The sequence below is a fragment of the Ochotona princeps genome, chromosome 29 (assembly GCF_030435755.1).
Source record: "Ochotona princeps isolate mOchPri1 chromosome 29, mOchPri1.hap1, whole genome shotgun sequence".
NCBI lineage: Eukaryota > Metazoa > Chordata > Mammalia > Lagomorpha > Ochotonidae > Ochotona > Ochotona princeps.
In genome coordinates, this window is record NC_080860.1 from 2,027,167 (window position 1) to 2,053,702 (window position 26,536).

Below are 26,536 nucleotides of genomic sequence, written 5' to 3' on the forward strand. Positions count from 1 at the left end.
TCCACATGACATGAAAACAGATGTGGACCATCCCCCCTTTTAAAACAAGCCTATGTTCTTATCAGGCGAGTTACAGGCCCAGGCACTGGGCCAGATGCTTATGCGGGGTCGCTGGTCAGCATCTTGACTATGTCGTTCAACACACCTTCCCGGCAGGTGGACACTGGGTAACCACTGATTGGAGATGGGCAGCCCACACATTGTCCTAGGCCTGGGACACAGCTCAGCTGCAAGGCACAAGTGGGTGCCACAGGGTTTCCTCACAGAGGGGATCCAAAGTTGGGGAATATCTTCTGAAAGGAGACACACACAAGCCCACATTACCGACTTCCCAGGATGCATGCTTCACAGTGGAGTTGCATATTCACAGGACAAACATGTTGGCAGATGTGTGATTCAGGCTACTAATTGCCATTAGAAAGCTGCCAGTTCGCTGTATTCCCACTCTTGTGGAATTGATTCCAAGTGGGGGGTGTGTGTGTGTGTGTGTGTTTAACAATCAAAATTATGATTGAAATGTAAAATATCTTAGTATAAGCTGGGCAGATTGTCAAAGGATGATAGGCTTTCAATTATGTATAGGAACCTGGGCACATCACTGCGAGTTCCGATCACATCTGAAACAATAGCTAATCCTTAGTGCAAAAACCCAGAAAAACCCAAGAAGCACATATCCCCTTTGGGCACCACATAACTCTTCAAGGCTGCAGTACCTGGCAGCGAATGGCCCAGTTTCCCCAGTCCAGCAGGTTGGGGGCAGTTTAGCTTCTTCCTAAGAATGACCATGGCTCAGCGCACTGCAAGCCGCCCTCCATACTGCCAAGGAGATGACCAGAGCGTCTCTTTTCTTCAAAAGCATTCATCTTGGGCACAGTGTGATGGCTCAGTGGCCAACCCTCTCCTTGCATCCACCAGGATCCCATATGGCGCTGTTCATGTCCTCCTGGCTGCTCCATTCCCCATTCAGCTCTGTGATTGTAGCCTGGGAAAGCAGTCGAGGACGGCCCAAAGCCTTGGGACCCTGCACCTGTGTGGGAGATCCAAAAGAAACTCCTGGCTCCTGGCTTAGAATCGGCTCAGCTCCAGCTGTTGTGGATACTGGGGGAGTGAACCAGCAGATGGAAGATCTTCCTCTCTGCCTCTCCTCCTGTTTTCCTGTTTCTTATTTCAGTTTGCTTCAGAGTGCTATTCACATGCAGTGAAAGACCCCGATGTTTCTTCGCAGTTGGGAGAATGTTGAACCCCCAGGGCAATGGGTTGAATTGTCTGTGGTACCCTGCTCCCTGAAGGCTTTGGTCTTCCAGGGAGCCCAGCCCCAGCCTATGCTCTAAGATTGTTATGTATTGGGCCCGGCGGCGTGGTCTAGCGGCTGAAGTCCTCGCCTTGAAAGCCCCGGGATCCCATATGGGCGCCGGTTCTAATCCCGGCAGCTCCACTTCCCATCCAGCTCCCTGCTTGTGGCCTCACTTGGGGAGTGAATCATCGGACGGAAGATCTTCCTCTCTATCTCTCCTCCTCTCTGTATATCTGGCTGTAATAAAATGAATAAATCTTTAAAAAAAAAAAATTTCACTTTAAAAAAAAAAAAAAAAAAAAAAAAAAAGATTGTTATGTATTTGTGCCAGTTCCCTTTGGGACAAGCTCTTGGTTCCCTGTCAGTAGGGGATATGTTGTTGGGACCCCACAGCGAGTTTCCTAGTTTACAAGGCAGTCTGTTTGTCAGCAAACCATCCATTCAGATTACTTGTTCAGGTCTACCTGTCCAGGGATTTCAGAGTTGCTTTCATCATCGGCATCAGCCCAGCTTTACTCCACGTGGGACGAGAACACACTGGATGGCTCCAGTCCATCACTGTTTGTTGAGACTGGCCTGATGGCCGATTTGAGTAAATAGTCCATACTTGTGTCACTGTTGGATGTAATCTTCCAATACGCCATCTGGATCAAGCCTGTAATCATATCGTTCAAAAACCATCTCTTCCTGTACGTTTGATTCCAGAATGCTATCAGCTCTGAGAGAGGTTTGTTAAATCTCCCACTGGGATCATGTAATTTTTTTATTTCATCCTGCAGTTGTATCAGGGTTTTATTTGCATCTTGATACACTAGGCTTGCTTGCTCTTCTCTGTGAATTGACACCCAGTCATTATGTTATAGTATCTTATCATTTGAAGACTTCCTGCCCTGAGCTCCAGTGTTGGCCTGACAACACCAGCCTGCTTGGCTTTCTATGGGCGTAACACACTTCCCTGGGCTTCTACCCAGGTTGGCTCCTAAGTCAAGGTTCCTGGACTGAGAGAACCATGCGTGTGGGCTGTAATTGTCAACTAGTTTTACAAACTTCATCAGCTGTTAGTTAATGTGCATTTGAAACAACAGGTTTGTGCCCCAGTGTATTTTCTGACTGCCACCTCCCCTGTCTGATTTCCGTGTTTACTCCCTGTCCCCCACACATGCTGTTTGCTTCTCACGTCAGCAGCTGGATCCCCAGTGGACTGTCACTGCACCTTTGCTTAATGAGAGTGAGACTCAAGGTAATGCTTTTACCTTGGCCTACAAAGCGCTAATAACTTGAGACACTTTAATTCGGTTCATTTCTTCTGTCTTTGAACTAATGGAATCAAATTTTTTTTAATTCATGGCTTTGGATTTTAAATTCATTCAGTCTGAACCTCGAGAGGCACAATTATTATTGATAAAGGCCGTTCTCTTTTGCCACAGATCCCCTCTCTGGAAATTGGTGGTCCTTACTCTTCCTTGAAGTGGCTGCCTGGTATAATGACCTGTGAAAGTTTGAGTGTGGCGGTGCTGAATTGTCTGTTTTAGCTTTTCTGAAATACTTGTATTTGTCTTAAGTTTTAATGTGTTCTATTTCTGGTTATGGAATTCAGGAATGACACTCATTTCTTGTCAACACCATGGTCTTCAGGCCTCTTGTATGTGTGTGTGTGAGAGAGAGAGAGCAGAAATGACTAATGACTAGGGACTGGCACAGTGGCAAACAGGTTAATCCTCCGTCTGTGGCGCCAGCAGCCCACATGGCACCCGTTCCTCTCCCGGCTGTCCTGTCCCAGCTGCCCTGGCTGTCCTCTCCCGGCTGTCCTGTCCTGGCTCTCCTGTCTGCTCTAGCTTTGATCTAGCTCATGGACAGCCTGGGAAAGCGGCAGAGGCTGCCGAGATCCTTGCTCCTACACCTACTTGGGAGACCCAGATGAAGCTCTCGGTTCCTGGCTTCGGCCATTCCCAGCCAGGGCAGTTTCAGCCGTCTGGGGAGGTGGAAGATCTTTCTGCCTGTCTCTCCCTCTCTCTCTGTAATTCTGCTTTTCAAATAAATGAAATGGCAAAGAAGACATCACGATTCCAGTTGTTGCCCCTGGACTGCAGTGTGCACAGGTCTCCCGGTTTGCACTGACGGCCGCTGCTTGCAAGTCCCTTCCCTGACTAGACTGTGTCTGTGCTGAGAGGGCAGTGGGCCTTCTGTAATCTACGATTCCTACTCTTTCATCAATTTCAGATATTTCTCAGCTACTTTTTTATTTTTCAAATACTTTACCTCTTGCATTCCCTCCCTGTTTAGAACCCTAGGTAAACTGTAATAGCTTTTTTGAAAAACGCGACTTGGAGACCTTGTGAGCAGCTGTGGATGTAGAGACAAAACGTTGAGGTGGAGAGCTCCCACTTGCTCCTGCAGTCCCTTCTGCCAGTAAACCAAGAGTAGCACACCCCCAAGTACTGCCAGGCTGCTAACGTCGCCCAGCCCAGCAGGCGTTTGATTGCAAGCCACTGTGGTTTTTGTCGATTCCAGTAATGACATGGATGTCGCATGTCTTTTCATCACCACTGGCTTTCTTCTTTGATAAGATTCTGCTCCCTTCGGACTGGCCGAGTTTCTCTTTGTCATTGTAGGATTCTTAGGGGTGTCAGTCCGGCTGGGATATAAAACCTTCATCCAGTCTGGACTTGGCAGTCAGTCTCTCCAAGTCTGTGGCTTGCTGTTGTGAATCTTCACTGCCGTTCACAGAGAAAATGTCCTCTGTCATCACGAAGCTCAAGTGAGATGTCCTCTTTGTGTTTTTAGTTGTGTCTCAGTATTCACTGTCATACCCAAAGTCATTTATATGTTTTCCAACTTTTCATAGATTGTTCAGTGTTTTGCACTTTAAACTTAGTTTTTTTGTTCTTAATTAGTCTACAATCTATAAGCTTTCCATGTAGCTTTGTTAGGATTGTATTTGATGCTTCATTCCAGAACCAAGTTGAGTGTCGTCTGCACCTGCCCACATGGACCCATTTCTGGCTCTCTGGTCTGTCCCACACCACAGGGCAGTGAGTCCTCTGACCTCCAGCCAGGATGGGCCTCTCTAGGTGTGTGCCTCTCTAGGCAAACCTTACAATCGGTCTTGGACATTTTCTTTTTTTAGAGATATACTTATTTTTATTAAAAAGTCAGATATACAGAGAGGAGGAGAGACAGAGAGGAAGATTTTCTGTCCGTTGATTCACTCACTCCCCAAGTAAACTGCAACGGCCAGATCTGGGCCGATCTGAAGCCAGGAGCCAGGAACTTCTTCCACGTCTCCCATGCGGGTGCAAGGTCCCAAGGTTTTGGATGGACCGTCCTCGACTGCTTTCCCAGGTCACAAGCAGGAAGCTGAATAGGGTGTGGGGCTGCTGGGATTAGAATCGGTGCCTATATGAGACCCTGGCACATACAAACAGAGGATTTTAGCCACTAGGCTACTGCACCAGGCCCTATCTTGGACATTTTCTAAATCTCGAACTGGTGGTTGGGATACTAATCAGGCCAGCTGCTTCTGAACTTGGACTGGCTGGCTTTGAGTCCCAGATTGGCTCCAGAGTCCAGATTCCTGCTAGCAAGCACCTTCGAGGCAGCAAGATGAATCAGGTGCTTGGCTCCCGGCACCACAGGGGAGATCTGGGCTGAGCTCCGTGGACCCTGCTTCGGCTGGTGTGTCCCAGCCTTTGGAGACAACTGGGGGGTAAGCCAGAGGCCAGCAGCCCTCTGCCTGCCTGTCTGGGTCTTGCACACATGAACAAAATGAGTAGCTAATAGTTTAAGGAATATCAGCACGCAATGCGACTTCCCTTGTCCCATTAACAAATAGGTCACACCACCGGGAAGGAGATGAGAGACCCCTCTCTCCCCTCCCTCACGTCTGTGTCCTTGAAGCCAAGGACATGCAGACATTCTTCTGTCTTGGAAAATGTGAACATGAAGGATCTGAGAAGGCCGTGGCACCGTCAGCTCACTTCACGGAGCCAGGGGAGGCAGCTCAGCTCACACCCGAGGCAGGAGCTCAGCTCACACCTGAGGCAGGAGCTCAGCTCACACCCGAGGCAGGAGCTCAGCTCACACCCGAGGCAGGAGCTCAGCTCACACCCGAGGCAGGAGCTGCGGCAGGTGTGATCCCGGGGCAGGAACCTCCCCAGCTCGGCCTGGCAGAGGTTGAGTCCTTCCCCACTTGGCCCCAGCTCCTTCTCCCATGTTCCTGAGACATGGGCTTTCATCTGGGTACCATTGCTGAGGTTCCAGACTTCAGGAAAACAAAGCAACACAGGCACCCAGGGTCACAGAGAGTCCCCCGAAGCAACAACGTGAAACTTGGCTGTTCTACTGGCCAGGCAGTGGGCGCCACGAAGCTTTGATTCAATAACTTGCGTTTCAGTTTAATAAACCCTGAACCAGCTACAGCACGAAGTACAGGATTTCTAAAGTGCGGTGGTAATAAATGTAGTGAACTCCATTGCACTAATTAATCTTATTCTAGCACTGAAGTAATCCATTTCAAAGGCCTGCCATTGAAACATAATAGGCAGTGCGATATATATTTTCCATAGGTGAAGACTATAAATTAAAATATTGATGTTCCCTTGCTTTGCTTTCAGTTTTCCTTGGGATTAAATTGATTGTGAGGAATTGCGATGGATGTGAGCTGGCACATGTACTCAGTGGCAAATGCATGTGAATTCTGTTGAAAAGCTCCCCCATGTCCCACGGCCTCATTTCTTTTCCTTCTGTTAGTCACAAAATTGTGCTTTTCAAAACTTCTCATTTTGCAATGTCCCAGAGCTACAATGATGAGCCAACATAATTGGGCTTCATCTAGTGAAATGAAAGCAGGCCGTTGTTACACTAAAAAGAAAGAAAGAAAGAAAGAAAGAAAGAAAGAAAGAAAGAAAGAAAGAAAGAAAAGAAAGAAACGAAACAAAGGCAGGAGGAAGGAGGACAGAGTGCCACACACTCCTGAATCTGTTGTGACCCACCTGCAATTGGTTCACCTTATACAAAGAACGCGAGTTATTAAAAACAAAATGTTATGAGGCAAAATTGTACTTTATCTTTGTGGTCAAATGTTGGTTAAGGTGAAATTACATAGTTATAACAAAATAGGATATAATTAATACAGGGGGAATCGTGGCCATATCTATCTAGCAAATTAATTTGAAAAAGAGAATTTGCATTGGAAAATGGGAGAAACATAAATTCACTGAATTGCAAACTTACTGTTTATTTTTTTATTTTTTTTTTAAACTTACTGTTTATTGAAGTTCTCTCATAATTATAGACAACTAAGTTACGGTATTTACAGTTTTCAAACAGGTTCTTAAAAAGCAAAACAGATGCTCTTGTCCATTTTCTGAACACAAACATGTAATAATGACAACCACTGAGGATCCCTCCAAAAATATCACTTAAAATCACTTAAAGCCCTAAATGTCCCACTACCATTGTGATTACATGCTTGCGTGTAGACTTGCAGCCTTTTTAATAACGGATGGTCTTATACTCAGCATTGTAACCTAATTTTAAAGGCATAAGGGTAGATCATAAATATCTCCACATGACTTTATTTCTATTTCAATATTTGGATATCTTCATAAAGACAACAGTCATCCCTTGTGTGAGTAGCCATAATCAATCCTCTAACATCTTTCCAGTTTTTGTAGGATGACTGGCCAGAACAGCCTGGCTGGGTCAAGGGTTTTCCAGTTTAGTGACAGCAACTTTGCTTATCGCTTTCCCTGGGGACTGGGCACATGTTCGTGTCCTAGGTGCAGTGAGTGACAACTCCATCAATACCAACCTGGGTCATTCTCCTTTCCTACATGGATCTTGGATTTCTGGCTAATACCACTAAAAATCTACAGTCTTGTGGTCCAAAGCTTAGATTAAGTCCCAAGTTCTTTCAAGAGGTGCTCTGAAGGAGGAGGGGACAGTGGCTCACAGAAGGGGACCTGAGAGTCCTGCCATGGTGGGCACAATCACCAGAACAGTGTCACCCCAGACAGAGAGAGAGACCTTGCCTTCATCCAGCCCAGCAGAGGGACTTCTGTCCTCACCAACCACATGTGCTCTCCTGGCAAAGAAGGGCCAGCAGTTTCGCCCTCCTTCCCTTACTGTCGAAGCCCCCTTATTCACGAGGCATAGTCCAGCCTTAGGAATTTCCCTGCTATTCCACCAGCGGAAAATGGTCCTCCGCAGGAACCCGTGACTGTCTCTCCCAAGTCCCTCAGTCTGTATCTAAATGTCACCCATAGGGGCCAGCGTTCTGGCACAGAGGCTCAGGCTACCACCTGCCTCATCCACATCCCAGAAAGGATGGGTTGGAGTTCAACTGGTCCAGCTCCCAAAACATGCGCCTGGGAAGGCAGTCGATAACGTCCATGCACTCGGATCCCTGCCCCCACGTGGGAGGGCTGGGCGGAGTTCCAGCCCTGACTATCGTGGCCATTTGAGGAGTGAACCAGTGGATGGAAAATCTGTTTCCATTTCTTCCTCTCTCGGTGTAACTTAGTTTTGGAAATCCCTTTCTCTCTCTCTGTCTCTCTCTCTCCCTCCCCCTCCCTCCCTCTCTCTCTCTGGGAAAGGAAAGTTGTAGGTGTAAGCTGAACAGAGTGACCGTGCATGCCCTAGTTCTGACCCTCCGAGCCTGGCTCTGCGTCCATCACAGCCTCACATCTCGTGACGTGCTGTTGGAGTGGATGAGTCAGGATGTCTTCCTTGCATGACCGTTTTCCTCAGGCTGTGAGCTGCTAGGAACCCGTCTTTCTTGCTGTATCCCCAACATGTGGAAGAGTACCTGTCCCATCTATCCCATGGAGGAGGTGCAGCAAATGCTTGCTGAATCCGTTCCTTCGAAGTGCATTCATTAAGCACTCCCTAGACAGTAGATTTACAAAGCAACTGGGTACAGTGTGTTGTCAGTTTAAGACAGTTAACAAAATTAAAGATGTATCAGAAGGAAAGTATAAAGGCCACAGTCTAGGCCTAGAATAGCAGTCATTGTTTCATAATGCAAATGTGAAAGCCAAGCCTTGGTGTTGACCAATAACAAATAATAACTTCCAGCAGCCCTGGATTATTATAAACTTGACACTTGACCAGTTTCCCAGTCCTCAAGGCAAACGAATTAATTTCTGTTGATGGAGGAAGCAAAGCCTTTGGAAGCATTTTGGGCTTGTAATAAGATTCTTGCTTTAGGTCCATTTGTTTCTGCACATGGTTAATTTCCTGAGGCCCTGAAGGCTAAAATAATATTGAGCCGTTCTCATCAAAGCTCCATGCTGGAATCTCACTTCGGCCTTGTCAGTATGTGTTTTCTGGGGTCTGTGGCTGTCTGGAAAACCCGGGACCTCTTTTCACAGTGAATTCAAGTAGACAGCCAGCAAGAGATGCCTGGCGCAGGGCAGGACCTGTTCCCAGGGCTTACATGGGCTCTGGGATTCCGAGTGAAGGCGACAGGGCTCCTCTGTCTCTTGTCATTCAGATAACACTGAGGTGGTTTTGCAATTCTTTAAAAAATATTTATTTATAATACAGAGATAGAGAAAGACACAGCAAGACATCTTCTCAAGTGTCCACAGCAGCCAGGGCTGGGCGGGGCTGGAGCCAGGAGTGCCGGGGATCTCCTACACCAGGACCCAAGCACGTGTGTTGTCTCATGTTGCCTCCAGGGTGCGCTCTATCAGGAAGCTGGAATCGGAAGTGCAGCCAGGTCTGGCAAGCCCTGACACTCCAACAGGGTGTGTGGTCTCCCCATGTCTTAGCCCCCAAACCGCAGGGTCCCTACGAACAAAATCAATGCCAAGCCAATCGAGGACACTCTATCGTTCAAAGAAATGCTAAAATGAAAATGCAATTTTATATGCAGCATGACATGCGTGCAGATGATTCCCGGCTTGGGCTTTCTCCAAGGCTCACCTGAGCTTCTGCTGAACTTTACCCCGGGAGGAAGGACCCTGGTCAGGACTCCTCTGTGACGCCCTGATCACCCTGGGGTCTTTGCAGACTCACTGATTCTGTGCCCTCCCAGTTCCCATAAATACAGTCTTCTGAATTCATGTGGGAGAATTCCAAAGCCACGGGTCTGAGCTGAGAGAGTGTGACAGAGCATCCAGAACACGTGCTTTTGAGCTGTGATAGAGCCTCCTAAGGCTTGGCGTGTGTAGCTCTTAGACACGGGCTTTCTGCTGCAATCTTCTAAGCCATCCAAGCAATGACAGCCCACTCCTAGCCTACACATAGGAAAGTGTTAACGAGAGGACTTCGTGGGACATGCCAACATCACTTCAATCGCAGGCTCCTGTTTCTGAAGACACCGCCCTTGAGGTTCACCTTCCAGAGGTTTCTCTGCAACTTACAAAGCCAATTAACGTGGCCAAGGCTCTCCACTGGGCAGTCAGCTCCTGGCCCAGGGAAAGTGCGTGCTGCTGGCAAAGGGAGCTGTCTGTGAGACACTCATGCCCAGACGAGTCAGTGCGTCTTCTCCTCTTCCAGGCTAAGCTAATGCCAAACACAGCTAATTTGCTTTCTTCTTTTCCTTCTTTTCTTAACATCGGGAATCTTCTGGCAGTTAGTTCTTTTATCAGCATTTTCTAGTGGGCTTGCTTCATGTCCAGGGTCCAGGCATTCTGATGCTGCTCTTATTGTGGCAGATAAAGGATAGGATCACCTACTGGGTTAACAGCAGCAAAGACAGCTCTGCATCTACTTTACCCCTGCTCTCTACCCTCCTCCTCCTCTATCTATCTACCCTCCTCTCTCTCTCTTTCTCTATCCTCCCCCTCCTCTCCTCTCTCTACCCTTCTCCATCTTTCTCTACCCTCCTCCTCCGCTCTATCTTCCCCCCCTACACACGCACACACACGCACGCATGTACACACACCAGCCATCCGTCAACCTAATGGTCCAGCTCTGTACATCCCTCCGTGCCTCCGAGCCTCTATCATCTATAATCACAGTGTGTCATCTGTGGTCTGTATCTATGTGTGTGCCACACCCATGTCTGTCTCGATCTAGACCGTCTGTTTCCTATCTAGGTTTGTAACTGTCACCTGTCTGTACCCACCTGTGGGAATCTGCTCACCTATGTGCGTCTTGGACCTTCCAACTTTTAACTTCTTTGATGGTCCAAAATGGTGAAAAAGGAGCCGGAACGAATAAACCTTTTCAGGACCGAGTTGTTCGTGCTGCTTTACCCATGACCCAAATGTGTGTCTGCACATGTGTCTGCCTCTGGGCAGTGGCTTCACTGGCAGGGAGGGGGAGTCCCAGCATGCTCTAGTGGAGATCCTGGAATCCTCCTGGGCCAATCGCTGCTCTCCCGCTACTGGGATATTAAAGCCTCAAATCACATCGCTGCAGCCAGAAAGGGAGGGGAACTCAAGCTCACCAGGAGGCACAGTCTCCAGGATTCACACCTCGTCTCCAGCTCGGCTCCCCACCTATCAGGCAGCGGGCCTCCTGACATGTTTCTGCTGTGCTGGGGGGATAGGTCATTCAGACTCATATTTGCATATCTGTAATTCTGTCTCCCTAGATTTACTCCACAATCTACCATCCAAGGGGCAGACCAAGAGGTTAATTTACAACATGAATCAGATCACGTTACTAAGCGCCTTGAAAACTTCGCAGTGGAGCTCACCATGCTTAGAGTGAAATGCTGACACAGGACTGTGGCAGACTCATCCCATGTGATGCGGCTAAGCTTGCCTCTCACTGCTCCTTCACTCCCTCTGCAGCCACAGGGGCCTTGGCTCAGCCACCCACACCAGTGGGTCTCAGTACCCAGCAGCAGTGGGAGTCTCAGTACCTAGCACTAGCAGGTCTCAGTACCCAGGACCAGTGAGTCTCAGTACCCAGTACCAGTAGGAGTCTTAATACCTAGCACTAGCAGGTCTCAGTACCCAGGACCAGTGAGTCTCAGTACCCAGTACCAGTAGGAGTCTCAATACCTAGCACTAGCAGGTCTCAGTACCCAGTACCAGTGAGTCTCAGTACCCAGTACAGTGGAAGTCTCAATACCTCGCACTAGCAGGTCTCAGTACCCAGTACCAGTGAGTCTCAGTACCCAGTACAGTGGGAGTCTCAATACCTAGCACTAGCAGGTCTCAGTACCCAGTACCAGTGAGTCTCAGTACCCAGTACAGTGGGAGTCTCAATACCTAGCACTAGCAGGTCTCAGTACCCAGTACCAGTGAGTCTCAGTACCCAGTACAGTGGGAGTCTCAATACCTAGCACTAGCAGGTCTCAGTACCCAGTACCAGCGGGTCTCAGTACCCAGTGCCAGTGGGAGTCTCAGCCACAGCATCAGGAAGGAGGCAGGAAGAAGTGGCAGTGACTCCCAGGCATCCTGAGCAGCAGCGGCCCAAGCTGCCTTCTCATCTCAGTTCTTTCTGCCTGGTGCTCTCCAAGCTCCACAGGCTCCGGAGCCCTGTTGCTGGTGAGCCACTGCCTCTCCTGCTGCAGTGTGTGCTCCACAAGTGACAAGGTTGCTGCATTCTCCTTGCTCTCTAGCCTTCAGAGGTCGCCTGGGACCGCAATCAGTGCCCTGAGCTGCCTGCACAAGGAGCAAGGGTCTCTCTACAGCCACACACTGCCCAGTTGCCACCCACTGACTCCTGGCTGCCCCTGCCCCACGCCACCCTGCTCTCCCTTCAGACCCCACTCTCTTGGCTTACTTTTGCCTGCGTCCAGCAGGACCAGGCCTAGGGGCGGCTGCTCCACAGCCTCCATTGGTTCCTGGAAGCATCCAGAGCCCCGTGAGCCTCCACTGGGCCCCTGTGTCACCAGCAACTGCTCGAAGGACTCCCTTGTCTGAGCCAGCTCTGCTCTCTACGCCACCATCACCTGGTGTGTGCTAGTAGACCCTCAGGTCTTCCCTCCTGCTGTTGGTACGGAGATTAAATGAGTTAGCGCACAGTGGACCAGTAAATCATTGGACTCCTCACCAATGTATGGCGGGATGAACTTTAAAGCGATAATTACAATGATCAGCCTGCTTGAAACATCAGTTATGAAACTCTTTCATTGTCATCTATTAGACTGAAAATGGATTTTGAGTGCAAGAGCAGTTGGTCATGTGTTCCAGAACACATTCACAGAGCCCTTAAAAAATTCTGAAAAGTGGAGCCATTTCTCTCTCCCTTTTTTTTTTTGAAGATTTATTTATTTATTTTTGGAGAAACAGATTACAGAGAGAGAAGGGGAGAGAGAAAAAGAGAAGATGATCTTCCATCTGCTGGTTCACTCCCCAAATGGCTGTGATGGCTGGGGCCAGGCCAGTCTGAAGCCAGGAGCTTCTTTTGGGTCCCCACATGGGTGCAGGATCCCAAGCACTTGGGCCATCTTCCACTGACTTTCCAGGTCATAAGCAGGGACATGGGACAAAAGTGGCATCTCCAGGACATGAACCAGCTGGGCAGCTGTGGCTCAGTCCTCTTCCCTCTGGAGCCCTGGCACTAAATGCCCACCCCCAGCTGCCATGGTTGGCCTCCACGAAGGGTCAGATGATGCCCCACATTCTTGCAAATCCCAAGGCTACAATTTCTCCTGTCTTAGCTCCCCAGGCCCTTTCTTACAAAAGTTTCTCTTCATCTTTTACTGAATCTCTTCTTGACCTCTGCCCAGGAACTTCTGCCACAGTGGACCCTGCAATACCAGGGGCCGCGTCAGATCAGTGTACCACACCATAAATGTTACACGGCAACTCCAAACCAGATCTGATCCAGACAGCTGCTGGCATGGCTGACAAGGTACCTTTGTCCAGCTGGTGAGAAACTTATTTACAGATAACTTAACCTAGAACACATCTCACCATCACTAAACATTGCCTTTCTGTTGCTACCTGACTCTACTCCCTGCCACTCTCCACCTGACATAGAAGCCACCTCGATCTAGTGACAGTGTGTATGAAGGAGTCAGGGTCTTTGCTCCACTGTGGAGAACACCAAATGTGTGGGGGGTCTTTTTCTCTTTCTGTCATGTGTCATGTTGCGCTGCGCCTTCATTGCTGCCACACAGCTTCCAGCCTCCTGACCTCATGGCACCCCCATGATCTCTGGGTCCCCTTCTTCCAGAAGGGAGTGCCCTTTCTTCGTGTCCCCCAGACATCCTTCATAGGACCGAACACATGCGTCTGTGAAGCTCAGCTTCTGGATTAGGCTTATTGAGAAGGGAAGTTCATGGAGAAAAGAGAGTGGCTCTCATCTAAACCTTTCTTCCCAGTGTCTATCACAGTCCATGGAATATTATAAATATTTGGATTGAACTAAGGAAATTTATTAGGATCTTTTTTGAAAGCCCTTCTAGTTTTGATGCTTTTTTCTTCCTATTGGGTAAATGATCAAAGGCAGACCCATTCTTCTTAATTTAAGATGTGTGAAATGTCAGGCTTCTGGCTCCAGCTCTATTCCCAGCAGCCAGTAAAAATTCCTTGATTTATTGGATCTGCTTAGCCCGTGTGAGCGCCATCCATCAGCAGCAGCCCAGCGAGCCCAGTCCTCCCTCAGACTGGGAACCGTGCCGCTGCAAACCAACAAGTCTGCATCGAATCTGGAGACTGACATTTCTGCCACCTTTGCAATAGCCTCTGGCTGAAGCGTGGAATTCTATTCCTGGATTGTGTTGCCTTAAAAGTCAGCGTTCCCATCTTTGCTGGAGTGGGCTTGGAAAGGCTTCAAGCAGAGGCATTCTGGAATAGCCATCAACTGAGCAAACTGCAATCGCGGCAGCCTGAGATTTTCAGAATTTACTCCTTGTGAATTGTGGCTCGATTCTGGCAACTGACTCCCCTCTGCCTTGCAGCCTCAGAACTGGAGCAGGTGCCCTCCCGGATCCTTTGCGGGTAGAATAGACAACTTTTCGGTACCTCTCTCCGCAGGCGGTGTGTGTGGCTTGTCCCCCAGAACCAGTGACAAGCCCCAGCCCCACCCGTGGAGCAGTTGGGGGGTACTCGTTGGTAACCACAGCATGCTCCCTGTCTTGGCCACATGTTTCCAGACAGCTGAGCTATTGTCAGAGAAGTTCAGATGCCTCATCTGCCGGAAATCGCATGTCTGCAGAAGGAGACCCTGTTCCCTCTTCTAAATTCTTAGGTCCGGGAAGTGAGATTCCCCTGTAAACAGCAGCCACCTCACGTGCGAGCCCTCTGAGGTGTCACGCTGTTGTTCTGTGTTGGTTATTTCAGGCAGAAGAAAGTAGGAAGTCCGCTGTGTGAAGAAACAGATCCAGAGGGAGCCGGAGGTGGACCAGGGTCATCCTCTCGGTCAGCCGTGTCAGGTCTGCTGCCTGGTCTATTCTAAGGATGTGTTTAACGGCAGCTGCACCTGCTGTGAGGCACTCCGGCCCCGCCTTCTCTCCTCAGGAGATGACTGGGTTAACTCCAGCCCCATGACCCGGCATGGCTTTCTGTCCTCCTCTGATGACTAGGATTTCAGTCACACACTTGGAAGGGTTCACCCCAATCTGCTTCTCCACATGCTTTGGTCATTCCTGCATGACAATAAATAAACTCGGCCTTCAAGGAACCCAGTGCTAGATGGCCCGAACTTTCTGTGGGTCTCATTTCCTCTTCCCAGGGCACCGCATTGCTGAACCTTCCAGATTAACAAAGAGTTTTCATTCTTAGTGACTTGCTTCTTTGTGGACACTCTGGGCTCAAAATGAATCTCCATGGATCCCTGGACACTCGGTGCAATTTGGGCCAAAGACTTCACCAAGCCCTATTCCTGGGACCTCGGCTTGGCCGCACTCTCGGGGGTACCGGTGGACTGTGCTGATAACACACATCCTTCCAGAACAGCAGCCAAGTCTATTTTATTCATCGATGCGTTCACTTGGTAAGATGCGTGGTTCAAACATGGGATTCAGTAAATGGCTGCCTGCATGAGTGAAGACTCCTGAGAAGTGGAGGACAGGAGCATGTTTTCAGACAATACTAATTCCAGTTTTTCAACTGACATTCTAATGAGGAAGTCAATGTTCTATTTCGCGTTGGATTTTTTTTAACTTTATACCTTTACATATCTGTGGAATTTGGTACAATGCATCTATATATGTTTGTAGCTCTTAAAAAGTCAGTCAAATAAAAACTTCCTTCTAATGTATTGTGTGAATTTGGGAATGCATAATATTAGCACTAGAAACCAACCACCCACATCCCCACCATACTCCCAATGCATGCAAGTCACTGCCAGGCCACACAGCAGTGGGACAGGGTTCTAGTGGCAAACAGGAGCCTGACTGTTGTCACTTCTAAGGTATCCTGCACGCTATCAGCACCTTGTAAAGTATCTATCTCTCACACCCACTTCAGAGGAAGACATCACGACCATCCATCAGCTGTAAGAAGCCCACTCTGTTCATCAGTGACCTGTCAGGAAGAAAGAGAAGATTCTCCAGGCTCGCCCTCAGTTAGCGTGGGTCAGCCCACACGGTCAGCAGCTTCTGTCCGTTTCTGTTATTCATCAAAGCAGGAAAATGTTTGCAAAAATTCACAGATGCAAGGTGCTGTTGCCCGTACCACTTCCAACCACCACAGTGGCAAACCACGCATTCTGCTTGTCAGTGTAAGAACCTTGGTCCCAACCTGCAGTCCTGGCTCGGGGTCAGCCCTGTCTCCTGGCTTCCCAGCCATGACCTTTTGAAATCACTGCTGAAAAGAAGGCTCTCCCTGGTGTCCAGGATGGGTGTGAACACCATCACAGAAGGGACAGCTGCATGGGCAACAGAATTTCAAGCTTCAAACATATCATGCACATCTATTTATACAAATGCTCAGGCCTCAGGTCACTTAGCTGGTAGAAGACTCAGTGGGACATCCGGATCCCCTCCCATTTGGGGTTAAAGCCTGAAGAATGTGTGCCTGGAATCCTGCACGAAACAGCCTTTCTTCAAACAAATCAGGTCTCTGATCAGTGTTCCACCTGATGAAGGGCTCTGGGAATACCCAAGCTGCACTGACACACCGGAAAGAAGCAACTGGTCCTTGCTATAGCTCAGTGGCCTGTTCCTGCAAGACCACAGCAGCACTCAAATGATGATGTGTCGGTGAAGGGGAGGTGTCGCTTGGGACTTGGAAAGGCTGCTTGCAAGGAGGTGGCTGTGCTGGCAAGTTTGAAATCTAGAATGTGGCTGCGCAGCTGGAGCTTTGGCCGTTCTTCCGGACCGTGAGGAAGCATGTGAAAGAGACAGGGGTCTGCGCCCTGGCAATCCTGAAGGTGCCCACATCTGTCCTGAACTCCCCAGCGTCAATGTAGCACACGTGAAAAGGGCGCAGACTTCCATCTTGCTCACGGAAGCGAGGGTTTTGCAGGCTAGCTGGTTGATTTTTAACCAGCTTTAAAACAATTCATAATGGAGCAGATGTCTAAGATATGGACCAAAGTCTCAGCCTGTCTGAGATGAAGTTCCCTCTAAGAACAGCTGTGTTGCTTATCTACAAAGTCCCAGCTGTTTGGCCACATTCTCCCCAAAAACTGGCCTAATGCTAGAAAAGAAAGTTCCCTGAGGGGAAAAGATAAGTTTTTGATCTCTCCAAATATCTCATAAATTAATAAAATGGTGGTTCCTTTATAAACTCCACCTGGGAGCAGGAAGTCCTTTTCCATCTCTTTGAAGGTCAACAAATCAGAAAACAGCAGGCATGGACAATCCAGAAGACGTCTCCGTGACACAGGCAAAGGGAGTAGTTCCTGGGCTTCCTGGAAATTCTCTGGAAAGGCCAGGGGATGGGGGCTGCAGGGGTCAGGGGTCACAGGGATGGGGGCTGCAGAGGTCAGGGGTCACAGGGATGGGGGCTGCAGGGGTCACAAGGGATCTTGTCCTGCTCTGCCTCGTTCAGCCAGACGCTGCAGAACATCCGACTGTGCTCGGGGCCTGGGGCAAGGACACACATGGAGTGCTGCTAAGGATGATGGGAACTCACATTGCCGCTGCTAATGAAGACGGCAATGCCGGTGAACATTAACTGAGCATCGACTCCATGCTGGGAAAGCTTCAGAGGATTTCTGTGTGCATTGCTCTTCTCTTGGTCTCCGTAATAATTAAACTACTGTGAAACTATTATTCTAATTCATTTATTTAATGAGGAAATTAAACCAGCTTCATTACTATACACCAACAAATGACATGAGAATATTAAAATATAAATTAAATCAAGAAAACTTAAGAACTAAAACTTCTAAGTTGCTAGTATAAACAGACATTTGAAATATGAATAAATTGGGCTTGGTGCGGTGGCCAAGGTCCTCGCCTTGAACATGCCAGGATCCCATATGAGCGCCGGTTCTAATCCTGGCAGCTCCACTTCCCATCCTATCCAGCTCCCTGCTTGTGGCCTGGGAAAGCAGTCGAGGACGGCCCAAAGCCTTGGGACCCTGCACCCGCGTGGGAGACCTGGAGGAAGTTCCTGGCTCCTAGCTTCGGATCGGCCCAGCACCAGCCATTGCAGTCACTTGGGTAGTGAATCATTGGATGGAAGATCTTCCTCTCTGTCTTTCCTCTTCTCTGTATATCTGACTTTGCAATAAAAAATAAATAAATCTTTAAAAAAAGAAATATGAATAAATATTTCTGAGAGAAATTGGAAAACAATCTAGTAGTTATTGAAGGATTCTTATACGAGTGGGAATTGTATTTATAGATACACACTAGTACCTTATTGGCCCTAGTGGGTCACATGTCCATGTCTGACCAATCACAGAGTCCAGGGGTGGGGGAGGCAAGGTGGTCATGCCTGACTCCAACAAGACCCCCTTCATCTCCAGGGTGGGCACACCACAGTGGGAGTAAGCTGGAGGCAGGGGAGAGTGGCTTTTCAAGGCACAAGAATAAGAAAGGAAGACTTTGTGGCTCTAGTTTTGCAGGGGTGAGGGTGAGACAGGATGAATTGGAAAAATACCCTTTTCACCAAAAAGCATAAATTATGCTCAAAATTATCCTTGCCTTCAAGGAGACAGCGAAGACCTCCTCTTCTGGCTGACGTGTGCTCTGTTTTCCAGCGGAACGGAGCTCCACCCAGCATCATGTTGGTGCCACCACAGCTGGGGACTATGGGTGGCACTCCTGGCGGGGACACTGCAAAGGCTGATCCCCGGTGGAAGGCAGAATTGCTCCAAGGTCACCTCTGGCACTGAAGCCCCTGGGTGGGGGGCAGAGCTCACCAAGGGAAGAATGCAGCCTCACAGCCACCACTTCTGAGCTCTTATGTAGCCCGAGCTCATCGAGCCAACTCCATCTTAGCCCCATTTGCAGCCACAGTTGGCCTTGGCCATGACATCCAACATCGTCACAAGTGCTGTTGCTCAGGACTAGGTTATCTTTGGAGGGAATTCTTTATTTTATTTGATTGTTAATACTTGTTGATTTATTTGAAAGCCGGAGTTACAGAGGGATGGTGAAGGAGAAAGATAGAGAGCTTCCATCTACTGGTTCGTTATGCCGATGGCCACACTGACCAGCGCTGCGCCAAAATGAAGCCAGGCGCTTCACCAGGACTCCCAAGCACGTGGGCCACCTTCTGCTGCTTTGTCTAGGTCATTAGCAGGAAGCTAGGTTAAAAGTGGAGCTGCTGGGATATGAACTGGTGCCCATAGTCTCCAGGCGTGGCAGCACCGTAATGATGCCGCCTGGAGCTGGCATCGCAGTGTGGGCTTTACCGGCTCTGCTGCGAAACAAGGTCACTGATAAATCCTTCACAGTCGTAGAAGAGCATCAAGAGTGAAAACAGTCACAGCGATAAACTTGACCATGTAACTGCAATATCCTCATGAACAGAGCCAGGCAGGGCCCGTGCATCACGGCCACAGTAAAAGCATGGACACATCTGTGTGCCATGTGTGTGTGCTGAAAATAGTCCTTCTATGTAATTCATCTTTTTGGATTTAAGTTCATCGAGTTCCCCCTGGGGATTCAGGCTGAGGCTCTGATTAGGGTCATAAGTAACCGGGGAACTTCTCCTGGCGTGTCTATGAGAAGCACTGCCTACCTCAGGGAGGCTTGGGCAGTGCTGCATGAAGTCCACACTACCTGGCAAAAGGCAAAGGCCCGAGTCAGGGCGACAGGAGGGATCTGAGCAAGCAGGGTGCTGCCTCCCATCAGACCAAGCCCAATGACCGAGGGGCGGAGGGGCTGGGCATCCACCCTTGCCACTGCTGGCCACGTTTTGTCTTCTCAAACTGTTTTGCCACCTTTCTTGTATGTGCACTGAATTACATGGAATACAATCACTTTGCCTGAATCAGAAACATATTGATCATTAAAAAAATAAGACAAAAATGAAAGGTGCCACTGTACAACCCAAAGAAGCAAAACGGGTATGTCTTGGGCCACTTTCCCCAAACAAACGTGTTCCTAGAAAGATGTCTTTGAAGGCACTTCAAAAGACTTGTAGAAAACAGGATTAAAAGATACGCTTATCTTGGTGAAGAAGTTGAAATCCATGCTTGCTGTGTTTGTAATAAGCACCGAAGATTCCCCAGATAGCCCCAATAACAGAAGCCTTTGATTTCCAAGTGAATGGAATTTCCTATTATAATCTTCAGACTCAGAAATGTGAAACTTCAAGACGAATCCAGCATACGAAAGGCCAGGGTTCCTCTGCCTCCCTGCCTACCCAGTGTGTGTGACTGTTACGTACATTGCGGCTCTATGTCCGTGACCACCTGGGGACAGCCTTCCTACCGGACTCTGCTGTGCCACCTGGATCCTCTTCTGCGTTCTTCAATGTCACTTCAGAATGTCGCAGCAGCCAAAGCAATGTCTTCCAACGGTGATGCTGGAGTCTCCAACTGATTCACCGTCTGGACTCTGTGCTGTCACTTTAAGAGTGGACGTCTGTGGCTCCTGCAAATGGCCAGCGCAAGATGACCTCCCACTGGCAGACAAAGCCATTGGCCAGGTGCCTTTGGCTGGGGGCCGACACAGATGTTTGTCAACCAAAAAGCAATCTTCCGAACTTCTCCTTCTCTCCCTCTCTCTTTCCCTATCTCTCTCCCCTCTCTCTTTCTCCCCCCCTGCTAGGTAAAGAGAGAATTGAGTAAACAGCTGGCTGCTATTTATATGAGATAAATTGGTAGCTTTTGTATTTTTTAAAATTATTATATCTTTTCAACAAACATGCTGATGCAGGCATATTTATACAGTTGGGCTGCATAAATAAAAAAGGGACAATGTTAAAAGGCAACACGGTATGTCTTTTCTCTTGTGCCTTTATTATAGAAAGTTAAAATGAGAGACACAATCCTGTACCTGAAGCTAGGAGAGCAAAGAGAAGCACTGTATTAGCATAATGCATAGCCAAGTAGAGAAAGGCGTGTCGTATTAGAACAATGCAGACTTGAGCAGAGAACTTGTGGAAATTATTCATATGGGCTAATCTTTAAGACCCGAGTTACAGAATTTTCCCACCTGAAAAAAAAATGGAGAAGAATAAAACCTACACAGCAGACTGCAAGGCAGGCAGACGCAGTAAGTTAACAAAGCATTGGAAGACTTTGTAACCCTAAATGCACATCAAGCGTAGGAGACCACTAAGCCTCATGCCATGTAAACATTTGTTTTTCCACATAGCGGTTTTCTCGTCTATCGGGATGTGCCTATGCCTCAGCATCATGTTTGCAGCATGGATGGGAAGACACAGACCCCTGCGTATCATGAAAGAGTATCCCCACCACTGCACCCACCTTCTGGCCACAAGCTCCCCGCCCGGCACATCCCATGCTCACCACAAATGCAGTTTCCCAAGAGGGAATTGTGCTCACTTTACATCCATGCACCTGGCCAGGCCCTCCCTCATCCCCATCCCCCCAGCCACACTCCCACCCTCCCTCATCCCCATCCCCCCAGCCACACTCCCACCCTCCCTCATCCCCATCCCCCCAGCCACACTCCCACCCTCCCACATCCCCATCCCCCCAGCCACACTCCCACCCTCCCTCATCCCCATCCCCCCAGCCACACTCCCACCCTCCCTCATCCCCATCCCCCCAGCCACACTCCCACCCAGTGGAGTCTTCCTGACTGCACATCCCAGGTCCCTGCACTAGACACTGAACTGTTGACGCTGAACCATGGCTGTTGGTGGCATGACCTCAGGCACACACCCATCCTTTCTTTGCCTCTGTTTTCTGTCCTCTAAATCCAGGATCTGGAGTCAACAGCAGCATTTGGAGTTCTTCAATGGAGATACCCACTTTCCATGCTCGAGTAGCTGGGTTCTAGTCCTGGGTCCCACTCCAATCCCAGACTCCAGGAGCCAGGAGCCAACAGCCTGCTGTAGTGGAGGCCCTACCACCTGCAGGGTGGGGTGCAGGGTCCTGGCCTTGCCTGCCCCCACCAGTGCTGTAAGCAGTAAGCCAGTGGACTCTGTGTTTCCCACACTAAGGCCATATGCACAGATACCTACTGACAAGGTGAATTTTTGAGCAAGGACAGCTGTGCCTCCTGCACTTATAATCCACATTGCTTTCTACGTGCGAGCGCAGACAAATGTACATGCACACACATCTAGTGCCCGGAAGGTACACTTGTGACAGTCTGACGCCACGCAATGACGGACACACATTGTCATCACTGTCGCATAAGGCTCTTCACCTACTCCCCGAGTACCTTTCAGGGCAGAGAGGGTGGGCAGATGCATCTGTAAACAGTAAAAACCCTGGGGTTTGTCTGGGTGGAAAAAATGGAGCAAGGGCCAAGGAGTGCTTACAGCCACTCAGAGGGCATGGGCAAAGCCACAGAGTGCCAGGTCAGCGGTGTGCACAGCAGGGGCTTCAGGGCACCTTGGAGAGCCAGGGCTCCACAGCTGGGAGGGTCTGATTGGCATTCCCTAAGGTCACTCGGAAATGGCCAGGAGGCAACTTCAGTGTCCCTGGTATCTGGAGCTATCTGGAGCGGTGCCTGGAGCCCAGAGCCAGGGGGAGCCGGCGAGAAGGGCACCTCCACACTTACAGAGCCAGCAGGGCTTGTCTCCTCAAACCCAGTTTCTTCTGAGGTGTCTGATGAGGTGAGGGGCAGCTCTCCCTCAGAGGCTGGCCAGGGCAGGGCACTGGAGGCCAGCGGGCAGCTGTGAATGGCTCCCACTCTAGGCCCTCCACTGTCCCTACAGCTGAACAGGTACATGAATCTCATAGCCAACATTACACAGGTGATAATCACTTTGCAAGTGGAGCAGGTAGCACGGTTAAATTTTAAAAGGAAAAAAAAAAAAAACCTATCCGTTTCTGTCACTTTTGCTGTTGGCATTCTCACCACAGGAAGAAATAAACAATTTAGCAAGGTGCTGAATTTTTTAATTAGCTTGATATAACCTTTCCACAACTTATTTATGTATCAAAGAACCACTGTGTACCCCAAACATACAGACAGCCATGAGCTGCGATGAACATAATTAACTAGTTACAATGTGAAAATCAGTGGCAGGGAGGGGGAGAGAGACAGAGAGAGAGAGAGAGAAGGAGTGAGGGAAGGCGGGAGGGAAGGAGGGAGGAAGGAAGACAGGGAGAGAGGGAGGAGGGCGAGAGGAAGAGGGAAAGAAGGAAGGAGCAGTGGAAGATAGGAGTGAGCCCTGGGGGCGGGCGTCGCTCTTCCTTCATGAAAATGGGTCTGCGTATCAGACAGGATGGGATGTGAGTCACCCCAGCATTTCATTTCACATGTGCGCCCCACACTGACAGGGGGAGGCCCACTCCACATCTCAGCCCCTCTCCTGTGTCCCCCCCCGCCCCAGGGAGCCCTGGGCCTCAGGTAACACAGCCCTCCTTCCCCGAGTCTACCAAGTGCTCTGAAGTGTCTTAATGGGATGGATTAAAACACCACAACACCCTGAAAAAATAATGATTGTTGAAATGTGAAATGCATTCTCTACACTGGGCCATGTCTGAGAGCGAGAGGAGCTAGTGGTAATTAGCCGACAGTGAACGTGGAGACGGCAGCCCCGCGCCGGGTGACGGATGAACAGCTCCGAGAGCCGGGTACAGATTTTTCTCTGCGAGAATGAGTCTCTGCCCATTGGATCATTTTTAAAAATCATTTTCCTAAATTTACAGCTGCAAGTGCCAACAATATGGAAAATAGATCTGATCTTGCATGGATATTCAAAATTAAAGTGTTCTGAGTCACACAGCAGCGTGCGGAGGAGAAAGCACGTTTCCTCCAGCCAAGTCTCTCTCTGGACCCTGAAGGAGCAGAGGTGACGAAGCCCTCCCCTGGAAGCCAGACTCGGATGCCACACAGCAGCTGCTTCTCCGGTGAGGCGTCACCTCTCATATTTATTTTTCCTTCTCATTTGCAATTTTGCAGTTTGAAGAGAGCTTTCTCAGTCATTGGGCTGGGTAGTACTTAATGGGTCCCTGAAATCTCATCACTTATGGCATAGCGGTAGCTGTGCCGACACATGGGGAAACGAATGGGTTAGGTGGGGGGTGGCTCCCCACAGTTGGGCCCCATGAAGTCCTTTACAAAGGCTCTGCTTTGCTCAGGCTGTGTCCAAGAAAGCCATCCCTTCGCCCTGCCTATCTCACAGTGCTCCCTGGAGGATGTGCCCCAGCACCTGACATAACCGGCTAGGAACCACAACGGTGAGCAACGGTGATGATGAGTCTCCATGTTTGCAAACCAAACCTTTAATCCAACGATGCACCTCATCCCCAAGCTTCATGGTCACAACTCACATTTCCCAGAAGATTAAGCTGTGGACCATTGTTCTTGGTGGTTGCTGGCCACTTCTCATCTTTCTTTGGGGAATTGTCTCTTTAAGACCATGACACATATTTATTTCTATTCTTATTGCTGTTTACCTATCTTGAATGGTTGTTAACCCCTGGATGGTCTTGAAATGATGTGATGAAAATATTTCAAAATCTTAAGACAGAATTTGTACAAGTGTCACATAGTTGGGTTAAAAATTGATGACAAAGTGATGACTCATTTATTGGGAGCTGTTGGACAGTAGCATGCTGCCTACTGTTGAGGAGTGGTGGAGATGGTTATTTGCACTCCAATACATTTTCTTGTTCTTTTGAGAAAATAATATGCACCCACTGAACTTATCTGAAAAGCAGAAGGACCCACACAAACAAGCATAGAGACCAACACAGGGAGCTCTTCCATCTGTGGGTCACACCGCCTGTGCCAGGATGGACCAGAATGAAAGCTGACACCAAGAACTCAGTCTACATCATGCACATGGCTGGCCGGGACCCATCACCTCCTGCCCCTGCCCGTTATCACGAAATTGAGCCAGCTACAGAGCCCAACGTGAACCCAAGTCTCCAACACAAGACGGGGTTTAAGCCCATTGACTTAACCACTGCACCAGATGTCTGCTTTCTGTTTTGATAACAGACTGGCCTATTCAAATTCAGAGGTTCAGTTTAAGGTCGTCTCAGTTGGAGAGTTACTCTCATACAGAGCATGTCATCTTGGGAAATGTGTGCATGCATTCTGGAAAGTGTGTGGATCCTCTTCCAACACTGACATCTGTATTTGAGAGATTTTGTAGAAAACTCTGTAACTGGATTGAAAATATTAGACAGCTGAGTCTGCACTGAACACTTAGAGATGCGCTCCCGTGTCATCATTTCCTGAGCACTGCTGTGTAACAGCTACTCATCCATCTTTGGCGTTGGCTTGGTTATTGCTACATTGGTCAAGAACAAGCTAGAATCTGTGGAAGCAATGTGTAGACTGTACACAGACTCCATGGGTCCTATTCCATCACCGCCCGGAAACAACTGCAAGGGATCCCGAGGGCCTGGCAGAATCTCTCCCAAAGTCACACTTGACAAAGCTGGCAAAGGTGGGCATCTGGGGTACTAACAGCTAAAACAAACGAATGTTCTCAAACAGCTCAAGGAAAAGACAACTAACAGATCAGTTCATTTAAGTAACTTAAGCTCCGTGCACATGAGGAGTCTCTCAAAAATCCGTGGGAAATGCAGTTTGTGAAAAAGAAAGTGATGTGTGGATTTTCAGATGTCAAATAAAAACAGTTCCTCTTTCTGATTGTCTCCTTCACCATCCAAGGCACTCCTTTCTGGTTTTCACAATACTGCATGTTAGGCAACCCCTTGCAACGACTGGTTTCCCCACTCTGTTTCTGGAGTTTGTTGCAAGTGTTTGCTGGCTGCGTTGTAGAATGTCAAGCCGGGGCCATTTGGGACGTCTTCTGCTTGTTCGCGGCCACCCATGAGGGTGGTGTGTCCCATGAGGGTGGTGTGTCCCATGAGGGTGGTGTGTCACAGGGCTCACCCTGTGTCTCCTGGAGGCCTTTGTTAAACTACCCAAGTCAAGCACTTAAATCAACCAAAGCCATGAGGGGACCTCAGAAAAGCTTACGGAAAATGAAATTAGAAGTTAATTTTGATGCAAAGAATTTTAAACACATGCATATAAGCGGTTTTTAAAAAGTTTGTGGGCGATTGCATATTCTGATACAATTATGCAAGGATTTCAGAAAATAAATAGCATCTTTTCCTTAATCTGTCTCCCTCTATTGGTATCCTACTGATGCTCTGGTCTCTGCTCATTGCTAATTATTTTGATAACACAGCCAATCAGGAAGCAGTAATTTTTCTTAAATGAACAGTTCTTTGCTTCTCTGCAGCCTTAGGTTAATTTCCAATATTTTTATTTTAACACAGGAAACATCCTCCAGCTGGAGCCGCTTCACCTGGAGGAGACGCCATTGGAACACAGCTCAGCCGATCCCATCCATGAGGTGGGAGCTTTTGCAGGAAGCTGCTCCAGAGCTGAGACGCTACAGTGAATCCAGAGAGAAGGGACATCAGCTGACCGTGTTTGTTGATGAGAGGTGGGGGAAACACCAGCCAGGCATGGGAGGACGAACAGCAAATGCCAGCCATGCTGTGTGTCACACCTGTGCCCAGTGTGCCTGTGCGTTCCTTCTCTGCCTTCTCACTCCCCGGATCCATCTTTTAACTCAGAGGCGAGGTTAGGTTAGCTGTGATGAGAGCCACCGGAAGTGACACACGCTGGCCAGGGTGTGCAGAGAGGGGACTCCCGGACTCCGTGGGTGGGAATGCCAATTAGTGCAGCCGCCATGGAAACAACCTGGAGATTTCCTGACAAACTAGAAATGAACTTGCTGTATGATTCAGCAACCCCATTGCTGGGTAACACCCCAAGGACATTAACTCATCATTTCAAACAGCTCTCTGTCCACTGTGCTTACAGCAGTATCGTGCACAAGGAACAGACCCAACTAATGTGTC